Raw genomic sequence first — 23,997 nt, 5'->3', positions numbered from 1 at the left:
TTAAATGACATAAAATAACTGTGCAGTGTTGCTGATGATGGACCTAGCAAGCTGCATTCAAATTCAAATGTATTGGAATGAGTAATCCAACAAAATTCAATTTGGGTCAGATCTTCATCCCTTAACTTTGTGTGAAAGGAGTACTCTCCTTCCAATGAAGGATTATCACAGAGGTTCACTACATAAGAATCTGACCCAGTGGTCTTACTGTATTTTACATGTGCCTGTAAATTATTTGCAAAAGAGAAAATGGAAAACAGAAGAAAAAAGAAAGAAATGAAAAGGTATCTTATGTCAACTCCCAAACTACCTTAAAAAGCAAATGTTGGTGACAGTCAGTTAAGTCAGGGAGACTTCTATCATCTCTTCCTGTTCATGTACCCTACTGAAGTAAGTTCATAACTTGAAATGTGAACCTTTTTTTTCAGGGTTAAGAACAAATTATGTAAATGTTTTAAAAAAAAGTGTAGAGTTGCCTGTTTTCAAACATGCTTATAGTTTAGTTATTTTTAGTTGAATTGTTATTCGAAAAACTTTTACATTTTTTTACATGTTGCTCCATTTACACTCTTAGGATGTAGTAAATAAAGCATTTCTTTAAAACCAAAAAAAGTCACTGCTGTGAGTAAAAGGAGATTCTGCTAAAAAATTGAGTAAACATTTTTAGAACAATTACTATGGAGGTTAAATAGAAATGAATGTGATGCTGCAGTTCAAGGAAGAAATACTGAGGACTTGGACTAAGGCAAATTCGATATAATGGAAGAGAAGTTGAGAGTGGTATAGTAATTCGAATTTATCACACTTGATAATTGATTAAATATAGACAGCCAGAGGGTGGAGTCTAGGAAGATTTATATCTAGCTTGGGTTATGGGCTGGAAAAGAATCAGGCTTGGGGGAAAATAATGACTTTGGTAACTTTAAGTATTTGCTTACAAACAAATTCTGGTTCAAGAAGCATGTAGCCCTGTGCATATAAATGAATAGAGAGGGGATAACACTGTAAAACATATAAATTGGTGTCAAGAAATGATAATCTATTTCTTGACTTCAAAAATACATTGCCAAAAAAAAATTGCCTTTGCTCAACTTCACTGGCTATTAGGGAAAAGCAAATCACAACCACAATGAGATATCATCTAACACCCACTAGAATGGCCATTATAAAAAAACAGAAAACCACAATTGCTGGAGAGGATAAGGAGAAAGAGGCACACTTATTCATTGTTGGTGGGAATGTAAAATGGTATAACCACTGTAAAAGGCAGTTTGGTGGTTCCTCAGAAAACTAAGTATAGAATTTCCATATGACTCAGCAATCTCACTACTAGGTATACATTTAGAGGACCTGAGAGCAAGGAAACAAGCAGACATTTGTATGCCAATGTTTATAGCAGCATTATTTATGATTGCCAGGAGATAGAAACAGCCCAAATGTCCGTCAATGGATGAGTGCATAAACAAGCTGTGGTATATACATATGATATAATATTCTGCAGCTGTAAGACAGGATAAAGTCATGAAGCATGTAACAACATGGATGGACCTTGAGGACATTATGCTGAGTGAAACTAGCCAGAAACAAAAGAACAAACTCTTTATGGTCTCATTAATATGAGCTAATATTAATGAGTAAACTTTGAGAATTCAACTTAAGAACACAGGTTATCAAGAGACAGAAATAGGGTTGAAATTGGGCAATTGACACTAAGGGAATATGGATTGTGTAACAGGATTGACTATAAAATATCAGAAACAGATAGCACAATACTACCTGACTATAGCACAATAATGTAGGTACATTGAATGAAGCTGAATGTGAGTATGATAGAAGGAAAATAGCTGGGGGCACATAAGAAACCAGAAGGGAAGATTGAAGATAAAAACTGAGATGGTATAATTAGGAATGCCCAGAGTGGGCAATGACAGTGATTAAATGTACAAATAAAAAAGAAATGTTTTTGTATGAGAGAGAACAAATGAATGTCAATATTGCAGGGTGTTGAAAATAGATAGTATCTGGGAAAATGTACAATCAATGCAAGCTAGGGTCTATAGTCAATAGTAACTTTGTAATATGCTTCCACTGAATGTAGCAAAGGCATTAGGCCAAAACTAAATGTCAACAAGTGGGGTCAGGGCACGGGGAAGGGGTATGGAAGAAAAGGAAATGTCTTCAGTTAGATTATGATGGCAAAGGCATGCGTATACACTTAGGTTGGATTGTATGATGTGTGAATAAAACTATAAATAAAAGTAAAATAACAGAAACAAGTGCTAGAGAAAATGTGGAGAAAGAGATGTACCTATTCACTGTCTGTACAGAAACTGAGAGGTGCAGCCCCTTGAAGCACAGTGTGGTGGTTCCACAGGAGGTTAGGGGTGGGGTTGCCATATGATCCTGAAACCCCATTACTCAGTATATACTTGGTGGAACTGAGTGTGGGAATAGGAATGGACATTTCCACACTGGTGTTTATGGTGGCAGTGTTTGAAATTCACAATGGATGGAAATGGCTTAAAGGTACAAGGTCTGGTGTTTATGGCAGCAGTGATCATGATTCACAATGGATGGAGGTGGCCTAAAGAGACAATGACTGAGGAATGGAAGGGGGAACTATGGTGTATACATACAATGGACTACTGAGAAGCCACAGAAGGGATGATGTTGTGAGGCATGCAATTGGTGAATGAACCTTAAGAACTGTATGTTGAATGAAATGTCAGGAAGAAAAGACAAATATCATGCCTCAATCATAAAAACTTGGTGAACTGAGTTCTAGAACATGGGTTATCAGGATGGGGCCTATTGTAAAGGGTCCTAGATTGTAAGCTCTTACAGCAGTCACATATATTCAGGAGGTGTGACTGTTAATTCTAAATTCTGAGATACTGAGCTGTTTGTATATAACCTGGTCTTTCCCAGAAACTTTGGGAGTTTATGTAACACTTGAGACTCAGAGTTAGAGCTCTGATGCTATGAAAGTCAACAGTACCCCTTACAGTAACTGTTTAAAAAGTTGAAAAAGGGATCAGACATTGAATAGAGATATGAATGAAGCTGATCTGCATAGGAGTGAAGTATATCAGAATACAGGGTAAAGGACAATATCGTCCATATTTTAGAACTTCAACTTCTGTGTGAGACTAAAGGGGGAGATGTTTATTGGTGCAAAATTTATATTTTGGGTAGTGCATTTCCTGATTTAACTTGTATGGTCAGTTTAATCAAACACCACATATACATGGACTCTTGAATAGAGCGTGAGATTTTGTTGATTTGTCCAGGTTAGTGTGATGCCCTGCTATATCCCAGAGTAATTTGGGCAGTGAATAAAGAAGAATTTGCTAAGTCCCCTTGGGGGACTAGGGAGAAAGGAGGAAATATTCAACTTCCCCATTTGAGGAATTTTTGATATACTTGCAAGCAGTGGGGACAACCAAATCAATAGGCTGAGCCCTCAATCTTGGATTTGCCCCTATGAAATGTATTCCTGCAAAGGATAGGCTAAGCCTACTTACAATTAAGCCCAAGTGTCAGCCCCAGAGAACCTCTTTTGTTGCTCCCATGTGGGAGCAACAGCCAACTCAGCAGGTGAACTCACTGCCCTCCCTCATACATGGGACATGACTCCCAAGTAAATCTCCCTGGCAATGTGGGGCAGAAATCCCTGGATGAGTTGGCACCCAGCATTGTAGGATTGAGAAAGCCTTCTTGACCAAAAGTGGGAAGAGAGAAATGAGACGAAATAAAGTCCCAGTGGCTGAGAGATTTCAGAGTTGAGAGGTTATCTTGGAGGTTATTCTTAGGCATTATATAGATATCCCCTTTTATTTTATGGTGTGTTAGAGTTCCTTGGAAGAAAGTACCTGAAACTGTTGAGCTGTGTTCCAGTAGCCCTGATTCTTGAAGATGAGAATATAAAAATATCGCTTTTACAATGTGACAGTATTGTGTCTGATACTTCTTTTATCCAAGGTATGGGCAGATGAGTGAAAAAATATGGGTAAAAAAGTAAATAAGTAATAGAGGGTACAAAGTATAAAATAAATTGGGTAGATGGAAATACTAGTGGCCAATGAGAGGGAGAGGTAAGATATATAGTATATATGAGGTTACTCTTTTTTCTTTTTTTGAAGTGATGCAGATGTTCTAACAAATGATCATGGTGATGAATACACAAATATGTGATGATATTGTGAGCCATTGATTGGCATCCCAGTTGAAGTTTTTTACTCTAAAGACCCTGAAGTGTTCCAGAGGAAATTTAAATTGCTCAGGGAGCTCCAGGAAGCCCAGAACAGGAATCTGAGCATGGGTCCCCTCCCAACCATAATCTGTCTCTTGAGCCTCTCATACAGAGACATGCATCTCACCGAAAAGTGACCAATAATCTTAAATAACTTACACAGCAAGTAACTCCAGGTGATATTGTAAGCATATTTGGAGTTTGAAAAGCAATGGGGCTTTTGATTTCTTCCCCCATCATAGAAAACAACTTTGTAGATTTAACAGAAGGTTTTGAAGAACCTAAAAAGGGTAGTATTGCTGAATGTGGCCCTGATGGAATTTGAAGCCAACTGACCTTTGATTATATATAAAATGTATATTTTTTCATTCTTAACTTGGAAATGCTTTTAAGAGGATATTAATATTTGTAAATTTTTTAGGGTAAACTTTTGAACAATTAATTTTAATGTTCTAGAGATTGGACTTCTATTAAGTAATAAAACTGAACTTGGGACTCCGAAAAAATACATAGTGCCAGAACCTAGAAATAGCACCATTTAAATACTCAGATATGGGTACTGATTTTGAGGGAATGTATAGATGATAGAAAGTAAATGATTTAAAAATTTCCTTGAAGCTAATTCACTCTTGAGTAAACATTGGTAGTTTATCTGTTGAGGAAAAGCTCTAATATATTGAGTTCTTATTATATACCAGGCATGGGTGCTAAGTGTTTTATATATGGTTCATTTAATCTTCATAGTAACCTTATTAAGATTGTTTTCATTTTTCAGGTAAACAATCTATGGCTCATTGGGGTAAAATTAATTGCTGAAAGTCACAAAGCAAGTGTGTAGGGAAGCTGAGCTTCAAACCCAAGTTATTTTAACTCCAGAGTCTATGCTCTTTCCTCCTCATCATCTTAAAATCACCATAGTGAATTTGAAAAGCCAGAGGCTCTTTAGTCTCTCTTCAATTTACTTGGGATATATACTTCAACTCCTGCACGATTCTTGAGACTCCTTCTTGGATTAATAGCCATGGTGTCCACTCCTACAACTCTTATTTATCACCAAAAAACCCACTAAAGCAAAGCAATTCAACTTTTAACCCTTTGCTTTTACCTAGAATGAGGTGATACAGATAGGGCATTGGGCAAGGAAGGGCATTAGTAGATCTATCAAAGAAGCAGACAGTTGTAAAAATATTAAATGGGGAAATAGGGGAAATATGCACATGTCTACAGTAATTCCTCTACTCAGTTTACATGAATTTATTTTAAATGTCTAAGAATATCCTACTCACCTGCAATCAAATTAAAAGTAAAAATTCCCTCGTAAAGCCAAGTGGAAATAATTTTGGGATCATTTATTCTTTTGGATTAACCAAGTCACTTCACGCTTCCATTAGCAAAGACAATTTAGAGTGAATACGTTCTCAATTTAGATATCACAAGTTTTATGCCTGACATTATATTTATCATGTATTACAAATGTGAACTTCATTTACAATTCTTAAAAGATTTCAGTTGGTATTTTTAATGTGCTTTGCTAAGAATCTAGAATTGTCCTTCATTTCCAAATGATTGTTTAAATGTTTTACAGTAATTTTTTATATATATATTTAACTTTTTTTTATTAATTAAAAAAAATTAACAAAACATTTAGAAATCATTCCATTCTACATGTACAATCGGTAATTCTTAATATCATCACATAGTTGCATATTCATCATTTCTTAGTACATTTGCATCGATTTAGAAAAAGAAATAAAAAGACAACAGAACAAGAATTAAAACGATAATAGAGAGAAAAAACCTATACCTCACATGCAGCTTCATTCAATGTTTTAACATAATTGCATTACAATTAGGTAGTATTGTGCTGTCCATTTCTGAGTTTTTATATCCAGTCCTGTTGCACAGTCTGTATCCCTTCAGCTCCAATTACCTCTTCTCTTTTATTTTTTAATTAACGGAAAAAATGAAATTAACCCAACATTTAGAAATCATACCATTCTACATATGCAATCAGTAATTCTTAACATCATCACATAGATGCATGATCATCGTTTCTTAGTACATTTGCATCGCTTTAGAAGAACTAGCAACACAACCGAAAAAGATATAGAATGTTAATATAGAGAAAAAAATAAAAGTAATAATAGTAAAAACAAAACAAAACAAAACAAAACAAAAACCTATAGCTCAGATGCAGCTTCATTCGTGTTTTAACATGATTACTTTACAATTAGGTATTATTGTGCTGTCCATTTTTGAGTTTTTGTATCTAGTCCTGTTGCACAGTCTGTATCCCTTCAGCTCCAATTGCCCATCATCTTACCCTGTTTCTACCTCCTGCTGGACTCTGTTACCAATGACATATTCCAAATTTATTCTCGAATGTCTGTTCACATCAGTGGGACCATACAGTATCTGTCCTTTAGTTTTTGGCTAGACTCACTCAGCATAATGTTCTCTAGGTCCATCCATGTTATTACATGCTTCATAAGTTTATTCTGTCTTAAAGCTGCATAATATTCCATCGTATGTATATACCACAGTTTGTTTAGCCACTCTTCTGTTGATGGACATTTTGGCTGTTTCCATCTCTTTGCAATTGTAAATAATGCTGCTATAAACATTGGTGTGCAAATGTCCGTTTGTGTCTTTGCCCTTAAGTCCTTTGAGTAGATTCCCAGCAATGGTATTGCTGGGTCGTATGGCAATTCTATATTCAGTTTTTTGAGGAACTGCCAAACTGCCTTCCACAGTGGTTGCACCATTTGACATTCCCACCAACAGTGGATAAGCGTGACTCTTTCTCCACATCCTCTCCAGCACTTGTCATTTTCTGTTTTGTTGATAATGGCCATTCTGGTGGGTGTGAGATGATATCTCATTGTGGTTTTGATTTGCATTTCTCTAATGGCCAGGGACATTGAGCATCTCTTCATGTGCCTTTTGGCCATTTGTATTTCCTCTTCTGATAGGTGTCTGTTCAAGTCTTTTTCCCATTTTGTAATTGGGTTGGCTGTCTTTTTGTTGTTGACTTGAACAATCTCTTTATAAATTCTGGATACTAGACCTTTATCTGATATGTCATTTCCAAATATTGTCTCCCATTGTGAAGGCTGTCTTTCTACTTTCTTGATGAAGTTCTTTGATGCACAAAAGTGTTTAATTTTGAGGAGCTCCCATTTATTTATTTCCTTCTTCAGTGCTCTTGCTTTAGGTTTAAGGTCCATAAAACTGCCTCCAATTGTAAGATTCATAAGATATCTCCCTACATTTTCCTCTAACTGTTTTATGGTCTTAGACCTAATGTTTAGATCTTTGATCCATTTTGAGTTAACTTTTGTATAGGGTGTGAGACATGGGTCTTCTTTCATTCTTTTGCATATGGATATCCAGTTCTCTAGGCACCATTTATTGAAGAGACTGTTCTGTCCCAGGTGAGTTGGCTTGAATGCCTTATCAAAGATCAAATGTCCATAGATGAGAGGGTCTATATCTGAGCACTCTATTTGATTCCATTGGTCGATATATCTATCTTTATGCCAATGCCATGCTGTTTTGACCACTGTGGCTTCATAATATGCTTAAAGTCTGGCAGCGCGAGACCTCCAGCTTCTTTTTTTTTCCTCAAGATGTTTTTAGCAATTCGGGGCACCCTGCCCTTCCAGATAAATTTGCTTATTGGTTTTCTATTTCTGAAAAATAAGTTGTTGGGATTTTGATTGGTATTGCATTGAATCTGTAAATCAATTTAGGTAGGATTGACATCTTAACTATATTTAGTCTTCCAATCCATGAACACGGTATGCCCTTCCATCTATTTTGGTCTTCTGTGATTTCTTTTAGCAGTTTTTTGTAGTTTTCTTTATATAGGTTTTTTGTCTCTTTAGTTAAATTTATTCCTAGGTATTTTATTCTTTTAGTTGCAATTGTAAATGGGATTCGTTTCTTGATTTCCCCCCCGCTTGTTCATTGCTAGTGTATAGAAATGCTACAGATTTTTGAATGTTGATCTTGTAACCTGCTACTTTGCTGTACTCATTTATTAGCTCTAGTAGTTTTGTTGTGGATTTTTCCGGGTTTTCGACATATAGTATCATATCGTCTGCAAACAGTGATAGTTTTACTTCTTCCTTTCCTATTTTGATGCCTTGTATTTCTTTTTCTTGTCTAATTGCTTGGCTAGAACCTCCAACACAATGTTGAATAATAGTGGTGATAGTGGACATCCTTGTCTTGTTCCTGATCTTAGGGGGAAAGTTTTCAATTTTTCCCCATTGAGGATGATATTAGCTGTGGGTTTTTCATATATTCCCTCTATCATTTAAGGAAGTTCCCTTGTATTCCTATCCTTTGAAGTGTTTTCAACAGGAAAGGATGTTGAATCTTGTCAAATGCCTTCTCTGCATCAATTGAGATGATCATGTGATTTTTCTGCTTTGATTTGTTGATATGGTGCATTACATTAATTGATTTTCTTATGTTGAACCATCCTTGCATACCTGGGAGGAATCCTTCTTGGTCATGATGTATAATTCTTTTAATGTGTTGTTGGATATGATTTGCTAGAATTTTATTGAGGATTTTTGCATCTATATTCATTAGAGAGATTGGCCTGTAGTTTTCTTTTTTGTAATATCTTTGCCTGGTTTTGGTATGAGGGTGATGTCGGCTTCATAGAATGAATTAGGTAGTTTTCCCTCCGCTTCGATTTTTTTGAAGAGTTTGAGGAGAGTTGGTACTAATTCTTTCTGGAATGTTTGATAGAATTCAGATGTGAAGCCGTCTGGTCCTGGACTTTTCTTTTTAGGAAGCTTTTGAATGACTGATTCAATTTCTTTACTTGTGATTGGTTTGTTGAGGTCATCTATGTCTTCTTGAGTCAAAGTTGGTTGTTCATGTCTTTCCAGGAACCCACCCATTTCCTCTAAATTGTTGTATTTATTAGCGTAAAGTTGTTCATAGTATCCTGTTATTACTTCCTTTATTTCTGTGAGGTCAGTAGTTATGTCTCCTCTTCCATTTCTGATCTTATTTATTTGCATCCTCTCTCTTCTTCTTTTTGTCAATCTTGATAAGGGCCCATCAATCTTATTGATTTCTCATAGAACCAACTTCTGGCCTTATTGATTTTCTCTATTGTTTTCATGTTTTCAATTTCATTTATTTCTGCTCTAATCTTTGTTATTTTCTTTCCTTTGCTTGCTTTGGGATTAGTTTGCTGTTCTTTCTCCAGTTCTTCCAAATGGATAGATAATTCCCGAATTTTTGCCTTTTCTTCTTTTCTGATATAGGCATTTAGGGCAATAAATTTCCCTCTAGCACTGCCTTTGCTGCGTCCCATAAGTTTTGATATGTTTTGTTTTCATTTTCATTCACCTCAAGGCATTTACTAATTTCTCTAGCAATTTCTTCTTTGACCCACTCGTTGTTTAGGAGTGTATTGTTGAGCCTCCACGTATTTGTGAATTTTCTGGCACTCCGCCTATTATTGATTTCCAACTTCATTCCTTTATGATCCGAGAAAGTGTTGTGTATGATTTCAATCTTTTTAAATTTGTTAAGACTTGCTTTGTGATCCAGCATATGGTCTATCTTTGAGAATGATCCATGAGCACTTGAGAAAAAGGTGTATCCTGCTGTTGTGGGATTTAATGTCCTATAAATGTCTGTTAAGTCTAGCTCCTTTATAGTAATATTCAGATTCTCTATTTCTTTATTGATCCTCTGTCTAGATGTTCTGTCCATTGATGAGAGTGGGGAATTGAAGTCTCCAACTATTATGGTATATGAGTCTATTTCCCTTTTCAGTGTTTGCAGTGTATTCCTCACGTATTTTGGGGCATTCTGGTTCGGTGCGTAGATATTTATGATTGTTATGTCTTCTTGTTTAATTGTTCCTTTTATTAGTATATAGTGTCCTTCTTTGTCTCTTTTAACTGCTTTACATTTGAAGTCTAATTTGTTGGATATTAGTATAGCCACTCCTGCTCTTTTCTGGTTGTTATTTGCATGAAATATCTTTTCCCAACCTTTCACTTTCAACCTATGTTTATCTTTGGGTCTAAGATGTGTTTCCTGTAGACAGCATATAGAAGGATCCTGTTTTTTAATCCATTCTGCCAATCTGTGTCTTTTGATTGGGGAATTCAGTCCATTGACATTTAGTGTTATTACTCTTTGGATAATATTTTCCTCTAACATTTTACCTTTTGTATTATATATATCATATCTGATTTTCCTTCTTTCTACACTCTTCTCCATACCTCTCTCTTCTGTCTTTTTGTATCTGACTAGTGCTCCCTTTAGTATTTCTTGCAGAGCTGGTCTCTTGGTCACAAATTCTCTCAGTGACTTTTTGTCTGAGAATGTTTTAATTTCTCCCTCATTTTTGAAGGACAATTTTGCTGGATATAGGGGTCTTAGTTGGCAGTTTTTCTCTTTTAGTAATTTAAATATATCATCCCACTGTCTTCTAGCTTCCATGGTTTCTGCTGAGAAATCTACACATAGTCTTATTGGGTTTCCCTTGTATGTGATGGATTGTTTTTCTCTTGCTGCTTTCAAGATCCTCTCTTTCTCTTTGACCTCTGACATTCTAACTAGTAAGTGTTTGGAGATCGCCTATTTGGGTCTAATCTCTTTGGGGTGCGCTGCACTTCTTGGATCTGTAATTTTAGGTCTTTCATAAGAGTTGGGAAGTTTTCAGTGATAATTTCTTCCATTAGTTTTTCTCCTCCTTTTCCCTTCTCTTCTCCTTCTGGGACACCCACAACACGTATATTTGTGCGGTTCATATTGTCCTTGAGTTCCCTGATACCCTGTTCAAATTTTTCCATTCTTTTCCGATAGTTTCTGTTTCTTTTTGGAATTCAGATGTTCCATCCTCCAAATCACTAATTCTATCTTCTGTCTCTTTAAATCTATCATTGTAGGTATCCATTGTTTTTTCCATCTTTTCTGCTTTATCTTTCACTTCCATAAGTTCTGTGATTTGTTTTTTCAATTTTTCTATTTCTTCTTTATGTTCAGCCCATGTCCTCTTCATGTCCTCCCTCAATTTATCGATTTCATTTTTGAAGCGGTTTTCCATTTCTGTTCGTATATTCAGCATTAGTTGTCTCAGCTCTTGTATCTCATTTGAACTATTGGTTTGTTCCTTTGACTGGGCCATATTCTCAAGCTTCTGAGCGTGGACAGTTATCTTCTGCTGCTGGCGTCTGGGCATTTAGTCAGATTTCCCTGGGTATCGGACCCAACAAGGTTGTAAGATTTTTCTGTGAAATCTCTGGGTTCTGTTTTTCTTATCCTGCCCAGTAGGTGGCGCTCGTGGCACACGTTTGTCTGCGGGTCCCACCAGTAAAAGGTACTGTGGGTCCTTTAACTTTGGAAAACTCTCGCCGTCCGGGAGGTTCGTTAACCGAAGCGGCTTGGAAGAGTGCCAACTGGCCCGGGGTCCAAACGCGGGGAGGATCGCTGGCCGCCGCAGCCCGGGAAAGCGCCCGTCCGAATTTCCTAGTTGGCCTGGTGGCGGGAGGGTGCCAGCCGCAGCAGCCCGCCCAGGAGAGTGCACGTTCCCGGGGAGTCACGGGTTTGGAAGGGGCCCCCCCCGTCGCCATTCTCCGTGGCCTGGGGATTTCCGATCCAATTCTCTCAGTTGGTCCGGGGGGCCGCACGTGGTGTGGGCACCAGCCGCCATGGTTTGAGGGGACCGCCTGTCCAATTCTCCCAGCTGGCCGGGGAAGGGGGAAAGGAGTGACTCCGACCGCTTGCCGCCCCGCCCGGTGAAGCCCGCGCCCCTCGGCGATCTCACCCGAGCGGCTTCTCTCAGCCAGCCAGCCATTTCAGGATGGGGTACGCTGTCTTTTTTATCTCTGTCGTGGCTTTGGGAGCTGTTCTGTATCGTTTCTACTCCCCTAGTAGCTGTTCTGGAGGAGAAATTAAGATCCGCGCATCTTACTAAGCCGCCATCTTCTCCGGAAAACTACAGTACTTTTTTGTTTCTGGAGTTTTAATGTCTCAAAATATTTTTTTGTAAAAAAAAAAAGATAACCTTATACATCTGTGTATAATTCTGGGTAGGACTAACTAATTATTGATAAGAATCTCCTGTTACCTACTGTTTCAATGTCAAATGTGAAGAAAAGTACCTTTGAATTCTGTTGGGCTTTTTTAAACTATAGAATTTGTTCTGCATCTGTGTATTTCATTTCTTTACATTTATAATTTGAAAATGGGTCTAAATGTAACAAAATAGAGTGGTCATGGTATATCTTTTTAGATATTGTGATCATTTTTCTACTATTGCCTATGAATTGTTTTCCCCCAGCAGTTGCGTGCAAAAAATGTAAGTGAAATTGTTTAGAAATGTTTAAGACATAATTTTTAGATTCACTTGAGACTAGTTCTCAATTTATATAGCTTTACAAGTAAATCTTTAAAGATGTGGATTAATATCAGGTATGACATTTTGTTTTATCTGCTTAATATAAAGATAAGTGCTTTTAATTTTAATTTTTGTCTAATTATATTTCCTTTTCAAATTTGTATATTCTCTTTTCATTTCAAAGACATTTATTTTCCTCTTGGTTATTTCTCCACCTATACAGTACTGGCAACCTGCATCATTTAAGTTCCACTGATTCAGAATCTGTGATAATTTAGAAAATGGCTATTGTCTGTAGTATTAATAAAAATACCTTATTTAGCAAATCAAAAATATAAACAAGAAATGTTTATGTGTGTGTGAATGTGTGTGTGGGTGTAGTAATTAAATTATTTTGAATTAAAACTATTTAATTTGATGTTATTTCAACTTTCAGCATTATGTTTATATTTACTGGCACATTAACATCTTCTTTGGAGGGATGTGAGCATATAAATAAAATTATTTGTTTTTCTGACACTTCATCAAGTAATAATAATTTTAAAGAGAAATAAAAAAGAAGCTAAATTACAGTGGAAATCTATTTTTCAAACCTGTTAGCTCTATAAAGCACTTTAAAAAACAATCATTATGTAAGATGTATTTAATTCTAAGTGACATTGTTCCAGAAAAAGTAAGTGTGCTTCATATCTTACTCCTCTTTAACCTGTTAATTTCTTGGAATTTCAAAAATGTGGGAAAGGGGGGAAACAAAATGAAAAAAAAATATTTTGAAAGTTTAAACCTATTCAGGTACCTAAAATCGCTTTAGCAAGATGCATTTCTATTCAAATAATCAATATAATTATTTTATGATCTATGCTTGATGACATTGCTAGATATTTATTTAGATATTAGTTCTATCTATAAGTAACTAGATGTTAGAAAAATATAATATTTAAATATAGATAAATATATATCTTCCCTACAGATTTATCAGTCCATATGCACATTCCTTTATTTAACATCTGTTCATTGAACATCTACTCTGCACAAAGCAATATGAAAAATCTTGCAACACATTAAAATGACATTAATTGGGCTGGCCACGGTGGTGCAATGACAGAGTTCTTGCCTGCCATGCCAGAGACCCAGGTTCGATTCCCAGTGCCTGTCCATTTAAAAAAATGACAATTTTATGAGAGCATTTTTTCCAAATTCTACATAGTCTTCCCCCTAGTTATCCCAAAGTGAGTGAATTTTGACTGCATTTTCTTTCATACCTTTGAACTTCTGACCATTCATCTCATATATTTCTGTTTCTGTGCCTAATGTATGATCCATACCTTCGTTCCCTGATTGCACATTAATTCTTTTTTTAAAATTTATTTATTAATTAAAAAAATAAGGAAACAAAATAAAGCAACATACATAATCAGTAATTCACAATATCATCACTTATTTGCATAGTCATCATTTCTTAGAATATTTGCATTAATTCAGAAAAAGAAATAAAAAGACAATAGAAAAAGAAATAAAATGAACACAGGAAAGAAAAGAAAAAGATTATGCCTACCATACCCCTTACCCCTTGCTTTCATTGATCACTAGCATTTAAACTAAATTTATTTTAGCATTTGTTCCCCCTATTATTTATTTTTATTCCATATATTCTACTCCTTTGTTGACAAGGTAGATAGAAGGAGCATCACACAGTCACATTGTGACAGCTGTATCATTTTCAATCATCCTCAAGAAACATGGCTACTGGAACACAGCTCTACATTTTCAGGCAGTTCCCTCTAGCCTAAAATACACACTGTCAAATAATTAGTGGGTCAAAAAAGAAAATGTAAGATAAATTAGTAAATATCTTGAAATTAATGAAAACTAACACAACATATCAAAACTTGTGAATGTAGGAAAGGCAGTGCTGAGAAGCAAAATTATAGTCCTGAACATCTACATTAGAAAGGAATAAAAATCTAAAATCAAATAACTGTCTGCATGTGTGGAAGAACTAGAATAAGAAGAGCAAAGTAATCCCAAAGCAAGCAGAAGGAAAGAAATAACAAACATTAGAGCAGAAATACATGAGATACAAAACAAAAAAATAGAAACAGCAGAACTAAAACTCAGTTCTTCAAGAAGTTCAATAAAATTGACAAACACTTACTAGCCTGACAAAGAGAGAAAGAGAAGATGCAAATAAACTCAGATATGGGGGAGAGTACATTATTACTGACCTCACAGAAATAAAAAAATTCATAAGAGGATACTATGAACAACTGTATGCAAGCAAACTAGATAATTTAGATGAAATGGACACTTTTCTATAAATGCCTGAATAACCTACACTGACCCCAGGAGAAATGGAAGACTTCACCAACCCAATTTCAACTAAAGTGATTGGAATAGTAACCAGAAAATTCCCAAAAAAGAAGAGTCCAGGGTCAGATGGCCAGATACATGTATTTTACCAGTCATTTCAAGATGAATTAACACCAATCATGCTGAAACTCTTCCAAAAAATTGAATAGAAGGGAATGCTACATTATTCATTTTATAAAGAAGTCATTACCCTAATATCAAAGCCAGATAAAGACACTAAAAGAAAGAAAAAATATAGACTAAAATCTCTAGTGAATATAGATGGAAAAATTCTCAAAAGTACTTGCAAATTGAATCTAACTGCACACTAAAAAATTACACACCATTATCAAGTGGGTTTCATCCCAAATATGCAAGTGTGATTCAACATAGAAATGTAATGTAACAGCACATTATCAAATCAGAGGAGAAGAACCACATGATCATCTCAACTGATATCTGAGAGTTGATCATCAGAAAGACATCTGAGAAAATTCAACATCATTTCTTGATAAAACACTCTGATAGATAGGAAAAGAAGGAATCATCCTCAACCTGATAAAGGGCATTTATAAAAAACAACAGCTAACACCATACTCAATGGTGAAAAATTGAAAGCTTTCCCTCTAGATCTGGAACAATACAAGGATGCCCACTGCCACCACTGTTACTCAACAACATGCTAGAAGTTCTAGCTAGAGCAATTAAACAAGTAAAAGAAATGAAAGTCATCCACATCAGAAAGGAATAAGTTAAAATATCATTATTTGTGGATGACATGATCCTGTACTTGGAAAATCCTGAAAAATCTTCAACAAAGCCACTAGAGCTAATAAATAAGTTCAGCAATATGGTGGAGTATAAGATCAAACTAGACAAATTTTCCATTTCATCTAAATTGTCTAGTTTGCTTGCGGAAATCAATAATGTTTCTATATACCAGCAATGAGCAATCTGAGGAAGAAATCAGGAAAAAATTCCATATACAATAGTGTATTAGTCAGGGTTCTGTAGAGGAGTAGCACCAACAGGAGATACCTGTGAATGTGAGGTTTATTAAAGTTTCTCAAGCAACCATTGCGATGCAGCAATCCAAAATCCATAGGGGAGGGCACAAGGCTGGCAACCCAATGAAGGATCTTGATGATCTGCACAGGAGAGGCTGGCTGGCTGAAGATGTAGTGACAGTTCTGTCTTCTTCCTTAAAAGTCTTCAACTAATTGGATTCAGTTCAACTGATTGGATTCTTTCCTTGTGGAAGACACATCCTTAGTTGATCATAGTGGTAATCAGTCACAGATGCATCAACTGATTGATGATTTAATAAACCAGGCTTTGGTTTTATTAGCCAGCCATGAAATATCCTTGAAGTAATGGTTAGGCCATTGCTTGCCTGACCACACAACTGGGCATCACCTGGCCAAGTTAACGCCTGAATATAATCATCACAGTCCACTCCTTGTGAACTTGGCAACTTTATACATCACCTTAAACCATACTTAGTCTAAATAGAACACAATAACAGACAGGTACTGTTTCACCTAACAATATTCAGCTGTCTTGTGTACAACCAGAAATACACTAAATCTCTCCAGAACAGGGTGCAAGTCCTGAGGTAACATTCATTCTAAAACTTGATAACCTATAACTTAAATGCTATAACATGAACAATACAAGTTATGTCATATGATAAGAAGAAAACATGATATTTGCTTTATGTACAGATACAAATATACTCATAACAAAACAAGGAGGAAATATTCATATGCTCACAGTTTTCATTTCTGTAACTGATCACATGGTCACATGGTGGTAGTTCATATTTATCACTACCTTCTTCCACTACCCATTCCATGTACCCTTTACCCTCCTCAAGTACTTTGGCTGGCCAGGGTTCTTTGCCTGGTGAGATGACCTAACCTTTCCTTCCTAAAGTTTCTGGGCCAATCCCTGTCTTGATTGGGTTGTTGCAGTTTTCCATTGATTTTAATCATAGGGCATGGTAACACTAAGAGACACCCTAAGGGATCTGTTGTATTCCAGGAAAACTGTTCTTTACCTCCATGGTGTAACTGCAGTACTATTTCCTCTTGCTAGTCAGGATCAATCACCCCAGGCAGTACAGTGATCCCCTTCCATGCCTGTTGATTCAGAGGCATGAGAAGACCAAAATGGCCAGCTGGCAGTCTTAATTTCTAATTCAATGGAATCGTTGTGTCTCCTGGTAGGAGCACTCCTCCTTTTGGAACTAAGACCTGAGGACCAGCAGAGTTTAAGATTGCAGGTACAGGAAGCAAATTTTTTCTAGTGGCTTACTGGGGGTGGTAGTGGGTGATGCCACTCCCATTTCCTCTTCTTGATTACTGGACCTGTGAATTCTGGCTATGGGAGAAATAGCATCATCGAATGAAAACTGATTCACAGCCTCTTGGAAAATATTGCCACAGTCCTGCAAGGTATTGTCACCTACTTAGAGCCATAATTTGGAATTCAAAAGCCCATTTCACTGTTCTATCAAACCAGCTGCTTCTGGATGTGCAAAACATGGTAAGACCAGAGAATTCCATGAGCATGTGCCTCTTCCCTTATATCATTTTCTGTGAAATGGGTTGCTTGGTCAGAAGTCAGGTTGTGTGGAATACCATTACAGTGAATAAAAGATTTCATAAGTCCATGGATGTTAGGTTTGGCAGAAGCATTGTCTGCAGTGAAGGCAAACCCATATCCAGAGTATGTGTCTATTCCAGTTAGAACAAATCACTACCCCTTCCTTGATGAAAGTGGTCTAATGTAGCCAGGTAGCAGGCTGATCACCTTGGTGAACGGTGCCATATCAGGGACTAAGTGTGGGTCTCTTCTGCTGGCAGATTGGGCATGCCTCAGACCTATGATAGGTCTGGAGCTAGAAAATCTCAGGCCAAGAAAGTGGACCCATCCATTCACATGGAGGGGGTGTGTTTGCCCCAGAAGCAGAGGGGTGGGCCTTTGGCCTCAATGTTCAGAAATTGTTTTGTGGCTCCTGGCTTTGAAGAAGGTAGAGTGCCTAAAGCAGGGCTTGGAGGAAACCTGTTTGTTGTCCCATTGTTGTGGAGGTGTTGGGTGCATGCCCTAGCAATGGCAGAGTCTGGGTGTTTTCCTGGTTTTGGAGAGGGTAGAGTTGTGAAAAAGGTGGTCTCTCCAATGTCCCATAATGTTGCAATCCTCACCCCAACATTTGGAGAATGCAGGGCTACTGTGCAGCCCTTGGGGAGGATAGCACTGCTGCTTTCTGAAGTCCTGAGGACAAAACATTGTTCTATAAATGACTCTCAACTTTGAAATCTAATGGAGTTTACCTTGCAGGGTATTTGAATTGTTATGTCCAGTGACCCGTTTTCCTCTCAATTTCTCCTTATGGCAATGGGAACATGTATCCTATGACTGCCCCTCCTTTATATGTTGGAAGTATATAATTTGTTCTGAGTTTCACAGGTCAACAGCCAGAGGAGAATTTTTGCCTTAGAACAGACCATGCTTGTAAAAAACTTTGATGAAATTTTGTACTGTTTCTGGCTTTGCATTTTATTTGTACTGTTACTGAAATAGTTTAAGTATCACAAAAGTATATCACTTTTCTGATATTGTCATGCAATGGATGTATTTTGTATATGAAAAGAACATGTCTTTTTGGGGTCCATAGTGTGGAGTGTGCTGGTTTGAAACTGTTAGGTACCACAGGAAAGCCATGTTCTTTCCTAATCCAATATTGTGGGGACAGATCTATTGTTTAGGTGGAACCTTTGATTAGATTGTTTCCATGGAGACTGACTCACTCAAGTGTGGTGTGATCTCTTGATTAGATGGAGATGTGACTGTGCCCATTCAAGGTGGGTCTTGATTAGTTTACTAGCCCTTTGAAAGTGGGGAGATTTTGGAGAAAGCACAGTTGTTTCAGAGCTGACATAAATGGAGATGTTTGGAGATTCTTGGAGTGCTGAGAGAGATTCTTGGAGTGCCATTGGAAACTGAGCTCATCAGGCATCACCATGTGCCTCACCATGAAATATTATGGATGCCAGAACCCAGAGTTTTGCCCCAGAGCAGCTAAGTCAGGACACACAGATGTTTAGGGAGGCAGCCACTGGAATCAGAAGCTGGAAGCAATGGAACCAGGAACAAGGACTTTCTTTGGAGTCAAGGTATCTATCTCTGAATGCCTTAGTTTAGACATTTTTAAGGTCTTAGAAGTGCAAACTTGTAACTAAATAAGTCCCCTTTATAAAAGCTGAACCATTTCTGGTATTTTGCATTCTGGCAGCATTAGAAACTAAAAGAAATAGCAACTTAAAGAATTAAATATCTAGGAATGAATTTTACCAAGTGTGTAGAGGACTTGTAATCATAAAACTACAAAATATTGCTAAAAGACATGAAAGAAGATCTAAATGAATGTAATGACATTCCACACTCATGAATTGGAAGATTAAATATAGTGAGGTGTCAATTCTTTTCTAATTGATTTCTGAATTCAATGTGATTGCAATGAATATTCCAATGGCCAGATTTCAAGAAATGGAAAAGCCAAACATCAAATATATTTGGAAGGCCAAGGCCCTGAATAATCAAAATTAACTTGAAAAAGAATGATGTTGGAGTGTTCACACTTACTGTCTTTAAAGCATATTACACAGCTACAGTCATTGAGACAACATGTTGCTGGGGTAAGGATAGACATTTTGATCAATGGAACTGAATTGAGGGTTCACAAATAGATCCATCCACTGATGGTCAATTGTGTTTCAACAAGGCAGCCAAGACCACTAAACTGGAACAGAGCAGTATCTTCGACAAATGCTTCTAGGAGAACTGGATATCCATAATCAAAATTAAAAGAGGAACCATAACTCACACCATATACAGAAATTAACTCAAAATGGATCAAAGACCCAACAATAAGAGACAGGACCATAAAAGCACTAGAACAAAATTCAGGGTCCTGTGGTAAGAAGAGGTTTTTATACTTGACACCCATAGCACAGCAATGAAAGAAAAATAGATAAATGAGACTTCCTCAAAATTGAGCACACTTGTGCATTAATGGACTTTCTTAAGAAAATGAGAAGGCAACCTACCAAATGGGAGAAAATATTGGAGACTAGTTATTCAATAAGTGTTTAATACCCAAAATATGTAAAGAAATCCTATGTGCCAGTTTGAAGCTGATTGCGTAATCCAGAACAGCCATGTTCTTTAATACTCATTAAATATTGCTAGGTGGTATCTTTTTTATTGTTTTCATGGAGATGTTACCCATGTATTTGTGAGTGGTGCCTTTTGATTAGGTGGTTTCCATGGGGGTATGTCTCCACTATTATGAATGTACTTATAAAACCACATGATTGTGGTTGAAAGGGTGTGTTTAGAATGAAACCTGTCACTAGAAGTAAAGCTAGGATCTAAAACATGGGACTGAATAACACAGAGGACCCTATGGTTGATGATGACAGTGATTGACAGTACAAATATAAAAATGATCTTTCATGAACTAGGACAAATATATGTTATTACTATAAGGAGTTAATAACAGAGTGATAATGTGAAAATGCACATATTGCAAACTACATACTGTAGTTAACAGTAATATTTTAATGTTCTTTACCCAACATAAGAAATGTACCACACATATGCTAAGGGTATAATAATAGTGGAGGATTAGTAGCATGGGATGCTATGTTTGTTAAGTTATGAAAATGTTCTGTAATTGGTTGTGGTAATGAATGCACAAATATGTAATGATACTATGAAACCTTGATTGTACACTTGATTTTATATGTGAATATATCTCAATAAAACTGCTAAAAAAGAAAATAATAATTAGGGAGGACAGTGGGTATCTGTGGGGCTGTTAAAGCAAGATTAACTACGACTGTTGAAGCAGGATGAAGAATATCTGCATTTCATGTATTCATCCTCTTTATTTTTGTGTGATTTTAAATAACTTGAATTAATATAACATATTTACTTCTAATAGACAAAAAGAGAGTATCTTATTGCAATCGCATTTGTATACATGAAAAGTTGCCCAGTCTCAATAGAGTCATTGCCAAGTATGAGAAAAGACACATGGTGTCTTGATCTCTTCTGTTGGCACTTTCAGTGAAGTCACATATTGTGGAGACTATCCAAACTATGGTTGCTGATTTGGAAATTAAATTGTTGGACTGATAGCTATTTCTGAATTGAAACACAGCAAGAATTATTTTATTTCAATTAAATAATTAATTCACTTTAGAATAGAGCTGATTAACTTATTCTTAAACCTACAAACTTCAAATTAGATGCACATTTACTTTATGTTGTAATTTTTAGTGTTATGATTGCTATAATTTATTGCTACTCTGACAGTCTGTGTAAAAGATATGGATCTTCACTAAATAAAATAAATTAATGGAAACTACTTTGCTAAAGAACTAATAGCCCATATGTTTGTGAATGCGATAGAATGTCTGATTGGCATCTAGGAATGTTAGAACTAAACAAAGTTTCCATGTGATAATGAATATCATCTCTCAATTTTTAGTCCCTATGAGCTGAGAGACTGAAATATTCATGACCAAATGCTTACCTGTGAAAAAGCCATATGTTACGTAAATGTACATGCTAGTATAATGATTACAGTGTTTGGGTAAACATCTATAAATCAGAAACATTGGTGTGGAAAGCAGATTTCCTTTCTTGCTTTAAAATCAATGGTAGTCTGAATACATAATCAGGTTCTCATTCATCTGTTACTGAATTTTCAAAATGAGAAAAACAAGTAGTAACTTGGTTTTAGAATATGTGTGTTCTCCTTAGTGAGCAGTTTCAACTTCTCTGATAGTACATTTTTACTTATATAATAATAATAGCTGCTTTCCTCCTACCCCCAGTTAGTAGGTTTACCGTGGTGATCTGAGTCTTTTTTTTTTTCATTTCCTCCCATTCCCCCACCCCCCTCAGAGTCTAGTACAGTGTTGTTGCTACTCTGACAGGCTGTGAAAAAGATGTGGACTTTTAATAGCTGTTGGATATATTTTCAATGGAATATGCATAGAAAGGTATGTGATTAAATATTCTTGACTCAAAAAATATAGAAAACTTGTTCACCTTAATTCAGTCCTTGTATAAAGAGAACTGAGGTCTCCTTGGATTGGATTTGTATGCTTTAGTTTGATAATTCAAAGAAGAAGGGAATGTCTGATTTTAGCCTTAGACTTATCAGAAAGTAGGTAAAGAGATCAACAGTAACAAAGTCACATGAGATTATATTTAGGAAGTAAAAATAAAAAAATAGAATACTGAATACTCTATATGCCCAGCACTGTACTATACGTACATTCTCATTTAGTCTTCACACCAACTGTGCATGATAAGTACTGTCATTATTCCCAGTTTATATATAAAGAAATTATGTATTGGGAGCGAGGGAAGCATGGTGAAGTAACTTTTCCAAGAATCATTCTCCATTATATATTGGTCCTAACTCATATTTGAACCCTGGAAGTTTAACTTTGAAGTCTGTACTCTGAACCCCTGAATGGTTAAAAAATAGATTATTTTTGAGGATTATGGGATAATTAACTAATATCTGAAGAATTTGAAAATATTTATAATTTAGAATAAAATCCTCACTTTCAGCCAATGCTTTTCCATTTTTTTCACTTTTACACAATTTTTTTTTGCAGAGACAGTGATATAAAGATGTAGATACTCTGTCACTCTATTTTCCCTGTTATTGACTGCCTTTTGTCCATTTCTCTGCTTGTATGTTTCCCCACCAGACACACAAGGATAGGAAAAGGAAGGAAAAATCCCTGGAGTATGAATAAGAGAGCAGATTTGTCTTGGCATTTCAATCACTCATCCACTCTATAGCACAGATAATCTATTTTGATTATCAGACAATCTAAATTACAGATCATCTAATTTAATTTAATTCCTCTAGTTCTGAAAATATAACTAAAGGCAAAGATTTTTTAAGTGATTTAGAGTCCACAGTCTTTTTGATAATATCAAAATTTTCTTCCAATTCTCAATTTATTCTGAGAAATTTTATACTTAGTGGCACTGTTCAAACACCCAGAATTTAAATGAAAAATGAGACATTTATTAGGAAAAGGAAAATTTATTAAGAGCAGATCATGCTATATAATATTTTTTTATAACTTTGAGAAACACGGATAGATGAAAAGGTAGGAGAGTCATTTATAGGTGTTAGAATGTTGAAAGATTATGCACTGTCTCATTTTCATTTTACTATTGTGGTTGGTTTTCAAGGTTGTGCACCTTATTACTAAGTAAAAATGAATTAATCACAATACAGAATATGAAATAAAACATGGGCTGAAATAATGGCAATCTAGATGGAATTTAGCTGTAACTGTCAATTTTCAATTATTTTGAGGGAGGTTTTCTTCCTGAATGGCTCAATTAATATTGGAATAATTCACATGATGATTGATTAACTATGCCTTTCAAATGAGCTATTTTCAATATTCGTTCAGTAGGTATATGCAACCCAAAGTAGTGTTCAGTATTTGCCTGGTGGAACTTCTTCCCTTGCATCTGAAACCTTCCTAACACACCATGCAAAATGTGCATGATGAGACTGATACCTCTGTGCCACTGTTTGCAAATATATTTATTTTTTACAGATTGTAAACCAATTGATCTGGGTTTTTACTTTCCTTAATGGTTAGAGCTGCGGGTTTTGACCTTGGCCTCCCTTGTCCTTGTTGTGTCATGCTCCCACTGTAATCCCCTTTACTTGAAACCATTAAATCTGTGGAGCACAGACAAATTTGAACCAACTATTTTTAGTGTAGGAGTGATAGCAATGTGAAATTCTCCAATGCACTAATCCAATTGTTTTGCCTGTTTTTCCCTTGACATGTCAGAGTGTTGCATAAGAGACAATGTGAAACTTGTGACCACTTAAGTTATAGGTTCAAATTCATGGGCAACACAGACTTCAGTGATATGAAAATAGGATTCC

General features: G+C 36.1%; 1 protein-coding gene across 5 annotated transcripts in view; it reads left to right on the top strand.

The window, feature by feature from the left end:
• DACH2 (dachshund family transcription factor 2) overlaps positions 1-23,997 on the top strand; it is a 782,542-nt gene that overhangs the window by 386,214 nt on the left and 372,331 nt on the right. The gene's annotated exons all lie outside the window — the stretch shown is intronic.

The sequence above is a fragment of the Tamandua tetradactyla genome, chromosome X (genome assembly GCF_023851605.1).
Source record: "Tamandua tetradactyla isolate mTamTet1 chromosome X, mTamTet1.pri, whole genome shotgun sequence".
NCBI classification, from domain to species: domain Eukaryota; kingdom Metazoa; phylum Chordata; class Mammalia; order Pilosa; family Myrmecophagidae; genus Tamandua; species Tamandua tetradactyla.
This window is presented reverse-complemented; position numbering and strand designations above follow the sequence as displayed.